The sequence below is a fragment of the Hyla sarda genome, chromosome 4 (assembly GCF_029499605.1).
Source record: "Hyla sarda isolate aHylSar1 chromosome 4, aHylSar1.hap1, whole genome shotgun sequence".
In the NCBI taxonomy this organism is placed as follows: domain Eukaryota; kingdom Metazoa; phylum Chordata; class Amphibia; order Anura; family Hylidae; genus Hyla; species Hyla sarda.
Window position 1 is genome coordinate 344,484,782 of NC_079192.1, and position 14,603 is coordinate 344,499,384.

A 14,603-nucleotide genomic window follows, 5' to 3' on the forward strand; every position below is an offset into this window, starting at 1 on the left:
ATTCAGAATACTAGATAATACTTAACTATCCTAATCTTAATGACTCAGCACTAGCTGGTTGAAAATGCATTGATTCTGTAATACTTTTATATTATTATTGCCTAACCTATTAGACTCATTATGCCAGTTCGACTGTTTCCACACATTAACCCCTTAGACCCGCAGTTGATAATTATGTAAGCCATTGTTATCTTTTTCTTCTCAGATGATTCTCTTATTACTTAATACATTGCACTAGATATGTAGTGCTGTGCATAACTGCCTGCTTGGTAATTTTCTCCTGATAAGTTGCCTAATATACCATGCCACTGACCTTTCTTAGTCCTCTTGCTGCCTCTTGATTCCAAGATTTCTACTGACCGTGGTATCTAGGTGATTAAGTCGATGTGATCAGAGCTAGTGCCAAGATAATAGTCATATAAAATAGCCAGGTCCATCAGCAGATAAGCCAACACCATTCAAAGATAGAAATGCACTTTGAGTTGGTGGTAACGACTTTAAAACTGAATGTACAGTTATGTCATTTTACAGGAAGGAGTTAATAGCCTGGATTTCAAGTTAATGATATTGTGCTAAACTGATGTATTGGGTTGTATTTGCAAGATGTATGGTTTGTTTTTCTGGCTTAGATACATTTTCTCAACTTGATTTTAAGAACTACAGTAACACTGCAACATTTCCCATGCACTTACAATAATCTCAACCAAAGTAATTAGACAGACACTATCAGGGCTTGTTCACACTGCCGTCGGGCTCTGTTTGGTGGAGCTCTGTCGGCAGTTCCATCAAGTTAAGCAGAGAAGAAAATAGTGCAAGCAAACTAATCTGTAAAATTACCAGATTACTGACAGACCCCATGCAAGCGAATGGGGTGTGTCGGGACCCAGCAGTAGCCATTTGCATCTGACATGTTTCAGGGTGCGTTCACACGCTATTTGTTTTTGCGGGTTTTCCGCTGCGTGTTTGAAAGGGGGTAGGCTCCTCTCGGCTGTCCACAGCATATTTTCCACAGAGGAATTTACGCTGCGGAAAATCCGCCGCAACCCCATTGAAGTCAGTAGGGACTGCTGTGGATTTTCCGCAGCATAAATTCTGTCGCCGGAAATCTGCTGCGGACAGCCGAGAGGAGCCCGCCCATTTTCAAATACGCAGCGGAAAACCCGCAAGAACAAATAGCGTGTGAACGCACCCTCAGGGTCCATTCAGCTCAAGAAGAAAAAAAAAGAGCCGAACATGCAAACGGCAATGTTAACCTAGCCTCATACAGACAATTTCAGAAAGGTCCATTGAGGGATTTTATCATTGTCTTTAGAGCTGTGTTTGTGTGTAGATTTGTCTCTATTTAGGCGCAGCGCTGTAACTTAGGCTATTTTTTTGCAACTTTTGGGTTTACACCTTTTTTTAAAAAAGAGCATACAGACTAGCTTTTAAGGGTTAGTCTTTTGCTAGTGAATTTATTAACTCCAAAAAAAAGTCACAAAAGCCACCAAAAGGTCGCAATTCTACACCAGCCCAGACCTAGCTTAGCTTTTTGGTATATGCGAAGACTGAAATTTCCGAAAATGTGTATCCTCCACACAATGTATTAAATGCCCTGCAAAAAAAACACGCAAAAATAACAAAGAAAAATAACTAAAAAATGAACTAAATCACACACATCTTAGTAAAAGCCCCCCCCCCATGTCTTTTTGCTATATAGCTATGTTTGCACCAAAACTGAGATTTGTAGCAAACAAAGTTTCACATTTCCGTAATGAATGGAGAACGTGTAAACGTTTACTTATCTCTAGATACTAAATAATGTTAATATCCAGAAGCTAAGAAGCAGAAATCTTGAGAATGTTGGGAAATTGTATATTTGTATTAGGCTGGGTTCGCACCATGTTTTTGCCATACTGTTTTGAATCAGTTTTTCTAAAGAAAATCGTATGGCAAAAAAATTGATGGAACTGTATGGGAAAAAGTAAACAGTATGCGTTTTTAAAATGTATACTGTTTTTAAAAGTGCATACGTTTCCATCCGTTTTTATAAAAAAAAATTGAAAAGAATACGTTTTTGAAAATGTTGTCCCTTTTTAATGGGAGGGGTGTTGGGTGGGGACTTTAGGATTCAAATGCGCATGTACAAAGTAAAAACCGTATACGGTTTCCCATATGGAACCTTATACATGTGCGTTTCCCATTGACGTCCATGTTAAAAAAAAACGTATGCGGTTGCAGTACGGTTTTGTCTCTAGTTTAAAAACCATATTGCAACCACATACGTTTTTTTTTTAACATTGATGTTAATTGGAAACACACATGTATGTGGCTCCATACAGGAAACCGTATACGGTTTTTACTTTTCACATGCCCACTTGCATCCTAAAGTCCCCACCCAACAATGGACAACATTTTCAAAAACATATGTTTTTTTTTATAAAAATGGACGGAACTGTATGCACTTTTAAAAACAGTACAGTGGTCCCTCAACATACAATGGTAATCCGTTCCAAATGAACCATCATTTGTTGAAACCATCGTATGTTGAGGGATCCGTGCAATGTAAAGTATAGGAAGTTGTACTCATCTGTCCCCGCCGCTCCGGACCATCACCGCTGCCCTGGATGTCGCCCTCCATCGCTGTCGTTATGTCCCCGTGGTGTCCCCGACGCTCCGGACGTCTCTGCCTCTCCGGGATCGTCGCTCTCACATCGCCGTCATCACATCACTACGCACGCCACTCCTATTGGGTGACGGGACGGCGTGCGTGGCGACGTGATGACGATGATGCAGAGCGCCGGGGATCGTGAAGATGACGCTCCGGAGCCCCGAGGACAGTTGGCGACCATCACCGGAGCACACGGGGCACCGTAAACGGCTATCCGGTGGCAGTTGAAGCAGTCTGCGCTGCCGGATAGTCGTTTATGCGATGGCCCCGACATACAAAAGCATCGTATGTTGATGCTGCCTTCAACATGCGATGGCCTCTGAGAGGCCATCGCATGTTGAAATTATCATATGTCGGGGCCATCATAGGCCGGGGGGGTTGGGTCACTGTATACGGTTTAAAAACGCATACGGTTTACTTTTTCCCATACAGTTCCATACAGTTTTTTGTTTTTTTCTTTAGAAAAACTGATTGAAAACAGAATGGCAAAAACGTGCTAATTTGCTGAACTATTTTTACTGGAAGGTTTTATTCAACTTTTCTACAAACTTTTCTACAAACTTTTGTACATACAGAATCTTATCTTGGGGTGCCATCTAATGGTCATGTTCAGTATGACAACTATATACTGAAAACAAAAAGGAAGCTCCAACTAAACTGAACTGAAATAAATTCTCTCTGTGTCCATTTATCGTCTTCTGTGGAGATACGGTAAAAATATTTAGAAATAGAGGTCAGCACAGTGAAAACGTGCAGTAGGGAAAACTGAAAACCCTAAAGACACATGCTATTATATGGCACCAGATTGAGCCTCAACACTTGCCTGGTTAATAGTGCTATTATAGAAAAAGGGGAAAAAAAACACATGGTGTTTTGGCACCATTTTAGCATACAATGAATAAGTAAGATGATGTCAGGATAACCCAGAATACTTTGCAGCTAGCAGCAAGATCACATGACCGCAGGTTAGCCAATCATTGCTTGCATACAGCTACTAGAGATGAGTGAATTTCTGGAAAATTCGATTTGGCCGATTCGCCGAATTTTCCGAAAAAATTAGCTTTGGTCCGAATTTATTTGCGGCAAATCGCTATTAAAAATGGCTATTTCTGGCCTACAGAGAGGCTAAATAGAGGTGTAGAACACTTTGACTTATCCTAACAGGCATAGGGAGTGTGCCGTGTTAGTGAAATAATACCGTTATTCAGTATGACATGCAGATTACAGTCATCACTATGAGAATCACCCCCGCAGAGCATCTGGATGTGGCAGATTTTTTATGTAATTCTTATCAAATTTAAATTGAATTTATAAAAAAATTTTAAATACCCATTCTGGTGAGCATCGAGCTGGCGGTCCTTCACCAGGCCTCTCAGCGCCCCCCTGACTGTGAAAGTGCCAATGTTTCATTTAATCAGTTATGGTTCATTGTTATCACTCCAAGCTGTTTCATTGGATTCTTGTGATAATTCCACAGGTAATATGATGTAGACGACCATAGGGCTTCAATCTTGAAAAGATTACATCGATTTTTTTATTTTATTTAAATTTAAGATTTATATTAGATTCTCAAGTTTAAGTCCCGGCGTTTACTTTAAACTAATACTGTATGACCAGAAAACCCAATCTAACAAGGAGTCACATAGGAGCACAATAACAGAGCCTAGAGGTGGCAGCAGCATGAGGAGACCATTATCTTGCAGAATGACACAGCCTGGAATTGGCGGCAGCAAGAGGAGTCCATATAGCGGCTAAATCACACAGCCTGGAGTTGGCGGCAGCATGAGGAGACCAATCCCTAAGATTAAAAGATGAATTTTCAAATTTAAATTGAAAATTTATGGTAGCTAGTATTACCATAAAAATCTTTAGTTAATGTCCCAGGCCCAGCAGCCTGAGTAACCCATATTAGTGGCAGAATGACACAGCCTGGAGCTGGCAGCAGCATGAGGAGACAATAGGGCTTCACAATCCCAAAGATTAAAGGATACATTTTCAAATTTAAATTGAAGATTTATGGTAGCTAGTGCTACCATAATTTTTTTTAGGTAATATCCCTGGCCCAGCAGCATGAGTAAGCCATATAGTGGCTGAATGACACAGCTTGGAGGTGAGGGAAGCATGAGGAGAACATATAGTGGCTGAATCGCACAGCCTGGAGTTGGCGGCAGCATGAGGAGAACATATAGCGCCTGAATGACACAGCCTTTTGTTGACGGCAGCATGAGGAGAACATATTGTGGCTGAATGGCACAGCCTGGAGTTGGCAGCAGCATGAGGAGAACATATAGTGGCTGAATTGCACAGCCTGGAGGTGGGGGTAGCATGAGGAGAACATATAGTGGCTAAATGACACAGCCTGGAGGTGGCAGAAGCATGAGGATACCATATAGTGGCTGCATGGCACAGCCTGTAGTTGGCGGCAGCATGAGGAGAACATATGGTGGCAGAATGAGACAGCCTGGAGGGGACAGCAGCAGGATCAGGAGTCCTGAAAGTGACCCGGTGACAGAGTGGTGCGGTGGGTGGCAATACCAGATGGTGGGTGAAAAAAGGTCTGATGCGGAGGAATGTTTGTAACTGAGGATCAGCACCTTAAATCTGTTTGCCACTATCCATATTTGTGAAGTGTTGATGTGGCACCAAGGTCAATCTACTCTGATGCATCAGGCATTGGTGGGTGGAAATCCTGGCTGATCCATGCCTGATTCATCTTCACAAAGGTCAGTCTCTCCACATTTTTCGTGGACAGATGAGTTCTCCTTGGGGTGACTATGGCCCCCACCCTACTAAACACCCGCTCTGATGGCACACTACTGGCCAGGCAGGACAGCTTTTCCAGGGCAAACTCTGCTAGTTGTGGCCACAAATCAAGTTTGACTGCCCAGAAGTCCAGCGGATCTTCATGGTGTATTGGCATGGGCATGTCAAGGTATGCCACCGTCTGCTGGTTTAGGTCCTGTTCCAGTTCTACCTGCTGCTGAGAAGTTGCTTCACTATGCAGTTGAAGATGGAGCTGCTGCTGATGGAGCTGGTACTGCTCCTGCCACCCCACCGATTCCCAGCAGCAATGGCAGTGGAAGGTGAACGCAGAGGGCCCCCCAAGTCAGACCTGCGAGACGATAGACGATGGCGCTAATAGGCATCAGCCAACTGACTCTGTAAGATGTCTCTGTAGTAGGTCAGTTTGTCCTCCCTCTCAGTGGGTGTATAAAAGGCCCCCATTTTGTGCCGGAAGCGAGGGTCCAATAAGGTGGAGAGCCAGAAGTCATCCCTCTGCTGAATGGTGACAATTCGGCGGTCACTACGCAAGCAACTGAGCATGCATCATGCCATTTGTGCAAGTGACTCTGAGGGACTTGTTACGCCGAGCGCTCCGGGTCCCCGCTCCTCCCCGGAGCGCTCGCTACACTCTCGCTACTGCAGCGCTCCGGTCAGATCCACTGACCCGATGCGCTGCGATACCGCCTCCAGCCGGGATGCGATTCGCGATGCGGGTGGCGCCCGCTCGCGATGCGCACCCCGGCTCCCGTACCTGACTCGCTCTCCATCGGTCCTGTCCCGGCGCGCGCGGCCCCGCTCCCTAGGGCGCGCGCGCGCCGGGTCTCTGCGATTTAAAGGGCCACTGCGCCGCTGATTGGCGCAAGTGGTTCTAATTAGTGTGTTCCCCTGTGCACTCCCTATGTATACCACACTTCCCCTGCACTCCCTCGCCGGATCTTGTTGCCATTGTGCCAGTGAAAGCGTTTCCTTGTGTGTTCCTAGCCTGTGTTCCAGACCTCCTGCCGTTGCCCCTGACTACGATCCTTGCTGCCTGCCCCGACCTTCTGCTACGTCCGACCTTGCTTCTGTCTACTCCCTTGTACCGCGCCTATCTTCAGCAGTCAGAGAGGTTGAGCCGTTGCTAGTGGATACGACCTGGTCACTACCGCCGCAGCAAGACCATCCCGCTTTGCGGCGGGCTCTGGTGAAAACCAGTAGTGACTTAGAACCGGTCCACTAGCACGGTCCACGCCAATCCCTCTCTGGCACAGAGGATCCACCTCCTGCCAGCCGGCATCGTGACAGTAGATCCGGCCATGGATCCCGCTGAAGTCCCTCTGCCAGTTGTCGCCGACCTCACCACGGTGGTCGCCCAGCAGTCACAACAGATAGCGCAACAAGGCCACCAGCTGTCTCAACTGACCGTGATGCTACAGCAGCTACTACCACAGCTTCAGCAATCATCTCCTCCGCCAGCTCCTGCACCTCCTCCGCAGCGAGTGGCCGCTTCAGGCCTACGACTATCCTTGCCGGATAAATTTGATGGGGACTCAATGGGGAAATTTTGCCGTGGCTTTCTTTCTCAATGTTCCCTGCACTTGGAGATGATGTCGGACCAGTTTCCTACTGAAAGGTCTAAGGTGGCTTTCGTAGTCAGCCTTCTGTCTGGAAAAGCTCTGTCATGGGCCACATCGCTCTGGGACCGCAATGACCCCGTCACTGCCTCTGTACACTCCTTCTTCTCGGAAATTCGTAGTGTCTTTGAGGAACCTGCCCGAGCCTCTTCTGCTGAGACTGCCCTGTTGAACCTGGTCCAGGGTAATTCTTCCGTTGGCGAGTACGCCGTACAATTCCGTACTCTTGCTTCTGAACTATCCTGGAATAATGAGGCCCTCTGCGCGACCTTTAAAAAAGGCCTATCCAGCAACATTAAAGATGTTCTGGCCGCACGAGAAATCCCTGCTAACCTACATGAACTCATTCATCTAGCCACTCGCATTGACATGCGTTTTTCCGAAAGGCGTCAGGAGCTCCGCCAGGATATGGACTTTGTTCGCACGAGGCGTTTTTTCTCCCCGGCTCCTCTCTCCTCTGGTCCCCTGCAATCCGTTCCTGTGCCTCCCGCCGTGGAGGCTATGCAGGTCGACCGGTCTCGCCTGACACCTCAAGAGAGGACACGACGCCGCATGGAGAATCTCTGCCTGTACTGTGCCGGTACCGAACACTTCCTGAAGGATTGTCCTATCCGTCCTCCCCGCCTGGAAAGACGTACGCTGACTCCGCACAAGGGTGAGACAGTCCTTGATGTCAACTCTGCTTCTCCACGTCTTACTGTGCCTGTGCGGATATCTGCCTCTACCTTCTCCTTCTCTACTATGGCCTTCTTGGATTCCGGATCTGCAGGAAGTTTTAATTTTGCCTCTCTCATCAATAGGTTCAACATCCCGGTGACCAGTCTCGCCAGACCCCTCTACATCAATTGTGTTAACAATGAAAGATTGGACTGTACCATACGTTTCCGCACGGAACCCCTCCTAATGTGCATCGGACCTCATCACGAGAAAATTGAGTTTTTGGTCCTCCCCAATTGCACTTCCGAAATTCTCCTCGGACTACCCTGGCTTCAACACCATTCCCCAACCCTGGATTGGTCCACTGGGGAGATCAAGAGTTGGGGTTCCTCTTGTTTCAAGGACTGCCTTAAACCGGTTCCCAGTTCTCCTTGCCGTGACCCTGTGGTTCCCCCTGTAACCGGTCTCCCTAAGGCCTATATGGACTTTGCGGATGTTTTTTGCAAAAAACAAGCTGAGACTCTACCTCCTCACAGGCCTTATGACTGTCCTATTGACCTCCTCCCGGGCACTACTCCACCCCGGGGCAGAATTTATCCTCTCTCTGCCCCAGAGACTCTTGCTATGTCTGAGTACATCCAGGAAAATTTAAAAAAGGGCTTTATCCGCAAATCCTCCTCTCCTGCCGGAGCCGGATTTTTCTTTGTGTCCAAAAAAGATGGCTCCCTACGTCCTTGCATTGACTACCGCGGTCTTAATAAAATCACGGTAAAGAACCGCTACCCCCTACCTCTCATCTCTGAACTCTTTGATCGCCTCCAAGGTGCCCACATCTTTACCAAACTGGACTTAAGAGGTGCTTATAATCTCATCCGCATCAGAGAGGGGGATGAATGGAAAACGGCATTTAACACTAGAGATGGACACTTTGAGTATCTGGTCATGCCCTTTGGCCTGTGCAACGCCCCTGCCGTCTTCCAAGACTTTGTTAATGAAATTTTTCGTGATCTCTTATATTCCTGTGTTGTTGTGTATCTGGACGATATCCTGATTTTTTCTGCCAACCTAGAAGAACACCGCCAGCATGTCCGCATGGTTCTTCAGAGACTTCGTGACAATCAACTTTATGCCAAAATGGAGAAATGTCTGTTTGAATGTCAATCTCTTCCTTTCCTAGGATACTTGGTCTCTGGCCAGGGACTACAAATGGATCCAGACAAACTCTCTGCCGTCTTAGATTGGCCACGCCCCTCCGGACTCCGTGCTATCCAACGTTTTTTGGGGTTCGCCAATTATTACAGACAATTTATTCCACATTTTTCTACCATTGTGGCTCCTATCGTGGCTTTAACCAAAAAGAATGCCAATCCTAAGTCATGGCCTCCTCAAGCGGAAGACGCCTTTAAACAGCTCAAGTCTGCCTTTTCTTCGGCTCCCGTGCTCTCCAGACCTGACCCATCTAAACCCTTCCTATTGGAGGTTGATGCCTCCTCAGTAGGAGCTGGAGCGGTCCTTCTACAAAAAAATTCTTCCGGGCATGCTGTTACTTGTGTTTTTTTTTCTAGGACCTTTTCTCCGGCGGAGAGGAACTACTCCATCGGGGATCGAGAGCTACTAGCCATTAAATTAGCACTTGAGGAATGGAGGCATCTGCTGGAGGGATCAAGATTTCCAGTTATTATTTACACCGATCACAAGAACCTCTCCTATCTCCAGTCTGCCCAACGGCTGAATCCTCGCCAGGCCAGGTGGTCTCTGTTCTTTGCCCGATTTAATTTTGAAATTCACTTTCGGCCTGCCGATAAGAACATTAGGGCCGATGCTCTCTCTCGTTCCTCAGATGCCTCGGAAGTAGAGCTCTCTCCGCAACACATCATTCCTCCTGACTGCCTGATCTCCACTTCTCCAGCCTCCATCAGGCAAACTCCTCCAGGGAAGACCTTCGTCTCTCCACGCCAATGCCTCGGAATCCTCAAATGGGGTCACTCCTCCCATCTCGCAGGTCATGCGGGCATCAAGAAATCCGTGCAACTCATCTCTCGTTTCTATTGGTGGCCGACTCTGGAGACGGATGTTGTGGATTTTGTGCGAGCCTGCACTGTCTGTGCCCGGGATAAGACTCCTCGCCAGAAGCCCGCTGGTCTTCTTCATCCTCTGCCTGTCCCCGAACAGCCTTGGTCTCTGATTGGTATGGACTTTATTACAGACTTACCCCCATCCCGTGGCAACACTGTTGTTTGGGTGGTCGTTGATCGATTCTCCAAGATGGCACATTTCATCCCTCTTCCTGGTCTCCCTTCAGCGCCTCAGTTGGCAAAACAATTTTTTGTACACATTTTTCGTCTTCATGGGTTGCCCACGCAGATCGTCTCGGACAGAGGCGTCCAATTCGTGTCAAAATTCTGGAGGGCTCTCTGTAAACAACTCAAGATTAAATTAAACTTTTCTTCTGCCTATCATCCTCAATCCAATGGGCAAGTAGAAAGAATTAACCAGGTCCTGGGTGATTATTTACGGCATTTTGTTTCCTCCCGCCAGGATGACTGGGCAGATCTTCTACCATGGGCCGAATTCTCGTATAACTTCAGAGTCTCTGAATCTTCCTCCAAATCCCCATTTTTCGTGGTGTACGGCCGTCACCCTCTTCCCCCCCTCCCTACTCCCTTGCCCTCTGGTTTGCCCGCTGTGGATGAAATATCTCGTGATCTTTCCACCATATGGAAAGAGACCCAAAATTCTCTCTTATAGGCTTCATCACGCATGAAGAAGTTTGCTGATAAGAAAAGAAGAGCTCCCCCCATTTTTTCTCCTGGAGACAAGGTATGGCTCTCCGCTAAATATGTCCGCTTCCGTGTCCCTAGCTACAAATTGGGACCACGCTATCTTGGTCCTTTCAAAATTTTGTGCCAGATTAATCCTGTCTCTTACAAACTTCTTCTTCCTCCTTCTCTTCGTATTCCTAATGCCTTTCACGTTTCTCTTCTTAAACCACTCATCATCAACCGTTTCTCTCCCAAACTTGTTTCTCCCACTCCTGTTTCCGGCTCCTCGGACATCTTCTCCGTAAAGGAGATACTGGCCTCCAAGAAGGTCAGAGGGAAAACTTTTTTTTTGGTCGATTGGGAGGGTTGTGGTCCTGAAGAGAGATCCTGGGAACCTGAGGACAATATCCTAGACAAAAGTCTGCTCCTCAGGTTCTCAGGCTCTAAGAAGAGGGGGAGACCCAAGGGGGGGGGGTACTGTTACGCCGAGCGCTCCGGGTCCCCGCTCCTCCCCGGAGCGCTCGCTACACTCTCGCTACTGCAGCGCTCCGGTCAGATGCACTGACCCGGTGCGCTGCGATACCGCCTCCAGCCGGGATGCGATTCGCGATGCGGGTGGCGCCCGCTCGCGATGCGCACCCCGGCTCCCGTACCTGACTCGCTCTCCGTCGGTCCTGTCCCGGCGCGCGCGGCCCCGCTCCCTAGGGCGCGCGCGCGCCGGGTCTCTGCGATTTAAAGGGCCACTGCGCCGCTGATTGGCGCAAGTGGTTCTAATTAGTGTGTTCACCTGTGCACTCCCTATGTATACCTCACTTCCCCTGCACTCCCTCGCCGGATCTTGTTGCCATTGTGCCAGTGAAAGCGTTTCCTTGTGTGTTCCTAGCCTGTGTTCCAGACCTCCTGCCGTTGCCCCTGACTACGATCCTTGCTGCCTGCCCCGACCTTCTGCTACGTCCGACCTTGCTTCTGTCTACTCCCTTGTACCGCGCCTATCTTCAGCAGTCAGAGAGGTTGAGCCGTTGCTAGTGGATACGACCTGGTCACTACCGCCGCAGCAAGACCATCCCGCTTTGCGGCGGGCTCTGGTGAAAACCAGTAGTGACTTAGAACCGGTCCACTAGCACGGTCCACGCCAATCCCTCTCTGGCACAGAGGATCCACCTCCTGCCAGCCGGCATCGTGACAGGACTCCTTGCCTCCATTTCCACTGCATACTGCCACGATCTGTCTGGGTCGTCTGTCTAGTCTTCCTCATAACCCTTTAGCTTCTCTGGCTGCTCCTGCTCCTCCTCTCCTGTCAGATGACTAGAAAAACCGCCCATTTTATGAAACCTAAACTGTGCTCCACTGTGCCCCTTCTCATCTTCCTCCGCCAGTTCAGCCCCACAGGGATCATGTGGCTGTGAAATGTAGGCGCCATGTCTCCAGTGCCCAGACCAGCCATCGTTTCCAACACGTGTTGTAGTAAATGAAGCAGTGGAATGACGTCGTTCATCCCATAATCCTGGCGACTGACTAATAATGTGGCTTTCTCAAAAGGCCTGAGCAAATGGCAGGTGTCACGTATGAGCTGCCACTGGTTGACATTGAAGTTACACAGGCGAGTACTCCTTTCCACTCGGATCATCAAAAAATCAGTGATGGCTTTTCTCTTTTCAATTCAGGAACCTCTTGACAACCAGTTGAACACTATTGGCTCAGCCTACCTTGTCGCAGTGCAGACAAGATGTTCTTCCCATTGTCAGTAACCATGGTTCTCATTTCCAGTTTTCGTGGAGTAAGCCATGCTCTGATTTCTTTATGAATGACGTTTAGCAGTTCCTACCCTGTGTGACTCCGTTCGCCAAGGCAAACCACGTGAAGAACAGCGTGACACTGCCATGCCCTGCACACATGGTATGATGAAGGGCACTGAGACTTGTCCATGCAGTGGAGGCTGAGAACACGGTGGAGGATGAGGAAGCGGAGTTGCACACTGTCACAGGACCAACTGCCTGAGAGCTTGGAGGAGGAAGTGGTGTGACCTGTCCAAGTTGGTGTTGTGGCTGTGCAGGAATCACATTCACCCTGTGCGCCGTAAAGGACATGTATTGTCCATGACCATAGTTACAGCTTCAGACCTCGGCGCTGCCATGCACTTTGGTATATAATCACAGGCTCAAGGACTGGCCCACCTTCTCTTCCACAAAATTGTGCAAGGCTGGTACTGCCTTCTTCGCAAAGAAATGACGGCTTGGGCCTCTCCCCCTCAGCTGGGCACAAGCCATCAGTTCTCTGAAAGGTGCAGAGTCCACCACTTGAAAAGAGAGGGACTGCAGGACCAGCAACTTGGACAGGAGCACATTCAGCTTCTGCGCCGTTGGATGAGTGGGCGCATACTGTTATCTCTTGGACATGGCTTCGCCGATAAATTGCTGGCGGAATGACTGACTAAAAAAAGGAGGAGCAGAAGCATCTGGAACAACAGAAGGAGGGTATGACACACAGCTCCCTTCAGCTGAGGAGGTGGAGCCTTGGCTGGCTGAAACAGAGAGCAGCATGCCACTGGGTGATGCAGCAGATTGGACCACCACATCAGAGCCACGCTTGTCCCAGGCCGTTTTATGGTGGAGCAGCATATGTTGACGCAGGGCCATGGTGCCAACATTGGGACCCTGGCCACGCTTCAACTTCTGCCGACACATCTTGCATGTGGCTATGGTAACCTCCTCCGCCAAGTAGCTGATTTTTCAACCATCAGTCTGCACTAATTGACTGCTACTGCCGCCGTCTCCAGGAACCCCTGTTCCACTACCTCCCGGGAAGGTAGGCTGCCGTGAAGCAGGTGGTCTACCCCAGGCATGTTTGGGTCCAGAATTTCCACTTCTGCCACCATGCTGATTGCCAACCATGCTACCACCTTGCTGGCTCAGCTGTTGCCTCACGGGCAACCTGCAACCCTCTTCTCCTGATGATGATGAAGCCCTTTCTGCACCCGGCTCCCAATTGCGATCGGCTGCTTCCTCATCAAGTGTCTGCCCGTCACTGATGTCCCCCTCAGGTTCCTCAACAGTGTCTGCTTCAGGACCCTGAACGCTGGCAACACCACCTCCAACGTCACTCTCCTCACTACCTAGCGGAGGAAGCAGCGGATGTCTCCTCCATTTCTTGGCTGGGCAGTAGCTGCTGACTGTCCTCTATTAGATTGTCCTCACTGAATAGTGGAGCTGAGCCCACAGCATAAGATACTTCTGTAGGGGAGGGAACAGCTTAAGACAGAGGAAATGGGAGGACAGGAACTGCTCACAGGCCATGCCAACTGAGGGTTGTGTCTGAGGAACCCACCAACTGTTGACTGGAGGTGTCAGATGTCACTTGTGATGGAGTGGATGACCGTGTTAACCAATCAATGACGGCAGATGTGTTGCTGGTTGAGACACGACCGCTAGCTGTTACCGGGAGATCAGGTTTCTCGCTGCGACTCCTGCCACCACTCGCCCCTAGTCTGCTGCGACCTCTGCCTGCGCCTGATGAATTTAGGCCTCTGCCACTCTTTGCATGTCCTGGCATTTCTTTGCCTGACATACTTAGTGCTCATATGAGGGGAGTACAATACGATTCACTACGCTTAAAACAGTATTTGTCTAGAACAGCAGCAGGTGTGTAATTTGGCTGGCCATTTACAGTAACTAGGCCCTTATCAGGAACAAAATGGTACAACACTTAGATGTAGGTATGTGGTATGCACTTATGAGGGCAGAAAAATGAACTACAATAGGCTTAAAAAAAAGTAGACACCAGTGCTGCACCATACAGTCGCTGTGTACTACAGCCAAAATTGCACTCTCAATCTCACTCCCTTCCCTATCAGTTCTTCTAGGCAGGATTTGTGCTTGAGCTGAATCGCTGCTGTTCTACCTTGCAACACACTGCTCTCTGATCCTCTCTATAATAGAACGCTGTAGACAGTGACTGGGAGGCTGCAGTAAGAATGCTTTTCTGTGACAAGCAAACTTCTCTCTGTCCAACACAACACTGACTTGGCTAGGAGGTAAATCGCTGCTGGAAAACGCTTTTCTGTGTAACACACAGCGTTGTCTGTCCCTTTCTATCTCTCTGCAGTGTAAGGATGATGTGACTGGCCACAATATGGCTGCT